At 40.1% G+C, this 3,288-nt stretch overlaps 1 long non-coding RNA gene across 1 annotated transcript; it reads left to right on the forward strand.

Moving 5' to 3' along the window:
* Positions 1-286: 286 nt before the first annotated feature.
* Positions 287-874, forward strand: LOC118213462. The gene is made up of 3 exons (XR_004762422.1): positions 287-349; positions 455-635; positions 726-874. It is a non-coding gene; the product is annotated as an uncharacterized LOC118213462 (long non-coding RNA).
* The last annotated feature ends 2,414 nt before the right edge of the window (positions 875-3,288 follow it).

A 3,288-nucleotide genomic window follows, 5' to 3' on the forward strand; every position in this document is an offset into this window, starting at 1 on the left:
CACGAGGGTTTGACAAGATGGTATAGCCAAATGAGCAGATGTTAAACCCTGTCATGACAGAGAGCTCCTGATGTGGGTGGGGATGGCAGATTTAACCTGTGCGCAGTGATTACCTCACTACGCACAGGTGCAGCCACTCCTGTTCCTAGGTCTAATTAGCCTGGCCAATTATCTAATTCTTAACCAATTATCCAATTGGCCAGGTCTAATTAGCTTGACCCAGGGCAGGTGTGGCTGCTTAAACCAGCCATCCCCACACCACAATGACTAATGGTGTATTCTTATCCATTGGAAGCGCTTTCCACTGACCAGCATTGAGATAAATGTCCTGAGATTTGGCACCAATTTGGTAAGTGACATTGAGGGGACATAGAAGCAAAGACATATACGTAGTCCTTCAGGATCTGATACTCTAGTGGAAGGACAATGACGGATGTACCCCATTTTTCTACAGGTAACTTCTGTTTGAAAGTATGCTGGCATGTGAGCCCAGGGTGGTTCCAAGCAAACGCATGTCCTGAGATGACGCCTATAGGCTTGTCTGACACCACTCTTGAACCGGTGCAGTCTTCATCGGACTCCAGGTAGACAATCTCAGATGCATGAATGCGGGCAGTAAGATCTTCATTTCGCTGGTAAGTTTGACCTTTAAATTTGACAGCGCACTTCAACTTTACAGTCATGATAGTAGAATCCTGCAAGCTAAAAACAGCAAACTCTTTCAGGTGGTCCTTAGCTGATGGAGTGAAGACAGAGTACCTTTGGCCCCATTCAGTCACTGGGTACACCAGTGAAGTGTCAACTGAATTCTACTTCAGATTTTAGACGATGGTTATGAATTTGTTGGACTGAATCATGACTGTTTTTGAATTTTTGCCAGTGCCTATCAATTCTGTCTCAGAAGGTACCTCCACTGTTACACGCTCTCCACCTTGCATTGACAGCTCTTTCTTGTGTGGAGTCTTGTTGACAGTGACAACCACGTTCGTATTCGGTAGATAGGACGTGATGTAGAGCTGGTTTCTCCCTCTCTCTTTTGCATTTGTGTTGAAAACAGTCAGATATTTGAAGGATGGTTCAACTAAAAAGGGAGCGAAACAAAAGAGGCACTGCCATATTATGCCCATTGCTTTGCTGTTAGTCAAAATCTTCACGCAGAGCATTTGCTCTGGGCTATTGTTTGGCCTCTTTGTTTCACGTTGCCTTGGAAACTCACATATAAAAGTGCTGATATTCAGCCCTTTCATAATTGACACATCTATCTAAATGGCATTCAACTTTATTTGACACACCCACGTAGATTCCTGTGTAACTGTGATTTAGTTATGTCAGTTAAAGTCATTTTTTATGGTGTTTCCCACAATATGCTTTTTTTCCTCGCAATTGCAAATTTATTTAATATACACTACAATTGTTTACTTGCAGTCAGAATTGTGAGAAATAAAAACTCACTATTTAAAGAAATAAAGTCAGAATTCTAAGAAATGAGCCCGCAATTGCTGGTCCACTAATCTGGAATACGAGTAGCTGTTAGCTTTTTTAATTTTTTTTTTTTTTTTTTAATTCCTCAACCTTGCACGGAACTAAATAACGTTATTTTCGTAATTATGTTATTCATCCCCTATCGCAGAATTAGCGCGATAAATTTAAAATGGAATGGCAACAGAATATTGTATAACAATGTAATGTAAAAAGGATTTTACCAAGAGAGCCCCACTGGAGTCCCATTAGTGAAGCATGTGATACAATTTTTCAGCTGCAAAAACATTCTGCATTTTTTGGATGCTCCCACATATACATTGCACATGCATGCAAGCGTACAGAGACTAATTAAGCAATAGTCCTCAACTTTATTTATCAAAATGCGTGAATGGAGTGGAAATTGACCAGAAATTACTTTTTTTTAAATTTGTGATAACATATCTTCTGTAGAACATTCATACGTCCCTAGAAAACAAAATAAAAATAAATTCAAAAGTAATCATTTTCAAAGAGCTATTATTGTAATTGAAGTGTGGGCCAGTTTACAATTTTTTTTAAATGTGGAATGGTGGAGTGATGGTCTACACTGGGGCTTACCTTTTTATCTATGCACAGTTTGTGACAACCCCAACATTTTATTCTGATTATGAATCCATCCCCCGGGATAAATAGTAAATGAAGTCTACTGCTTATATCTGAACAGATTTATTCATCCTTAGAGATAAATCTTGATTGCATAGCAGCACAAGTAATCTTTCTGACATCTAAATGTATGCTGTTGAATAAGACATACCTACTTGCTAATACTGCCAGTAGAACAAATATCCACATATTGTTTGCCATTTTCTCTGAATAAATGAGAGGAAGAATGGTGAATGCTCTGGAATTACTGTTGTCATGGTCCTGTTTTCCTGTCTGTGTTTCCCCTGTTGGGCCGCCAGATGGCGGCACTTCTGTTTTGTGTCCTGCTCCCCCCCTGTTAATTGTATGATTGTTTCATTGTCTCGTTATCCCATCATTGTTCCCACCTGTGTCTTATCCCCTCCTTCTTGTTTGATTGTTTTTTGAGTTCACCTGTGTCTTGTTACCCCTGTCTATTTAAGTTCTCTGTTCCCTTGACTCGGGTGCTGGTTCTTTGTGTTTGTTGCCGATGAATGTTCAGACCATTTATACCTGCCTGCGGTTTTTTTTTTTTTTTTACCTGTTTGTGTTTGTTCCCTGACTTCCATGTACCTGCCTGCTTGTGTTTGTTCCCTGACTTCCATGTACCTGCCTGCTTGTGTTTGTTCCCTGACTTCCATGTACCTGCCTGCTTGAGTTTTGTTCCTGACTAGTTTTGTTCCTGACTCGTTTTGTTCCTGACTTGTTGATTTGCCCTTGTGTTCTGCCTGCCTGCGTTCTGCCCTGACCGTGTTCTGCCCTGCCCGTGTTTGAGTTCCTCTTGTTTTCTGTTTTATTTAGAGATTTTTTGAGTTCGTGTTTTTTCCCTTTGTGGCCTTGTCTGTTCCCTGCTTGTTTGCCTGTCTATAGTAAAGTCTTTGTTCCCCTCCCATTTTGGATTTGTGTTTTCTTTTCCCTCTGCGTTTGGGTCCCCCCTACCCGTACCGTGACAACTGTGCTTGCTTAATAAGATGTATCTTGATGAACAGATGGTTGCTTGACCTTTACCCAACATTCAGTGTAGAACATTCAGTATAAAACTTCACACTGTATTTATTGTATTTTATAGACGACTGTGGGATTTTATTTTAGTGTGTTCATTAAATGCATAGCAGTTTCACAATGCAATACTTGCATGATTAGTAT

Source organism: Anguilla anguilla, chromosome 1, assembly GCF_013347855.1.
Source record: "Anguilla anguilla isolate fAngAng1 chromosome 1, fAngAng1.pri, whole genome shotgun sequence".
Taxonomy (NCBI): domain Eukaryota; kingdom Metazoa; phylum Chordata; class Actinopteri; order Anguilliformes; family Anguillidae; genus Anguilla; species Anguilla anguilla.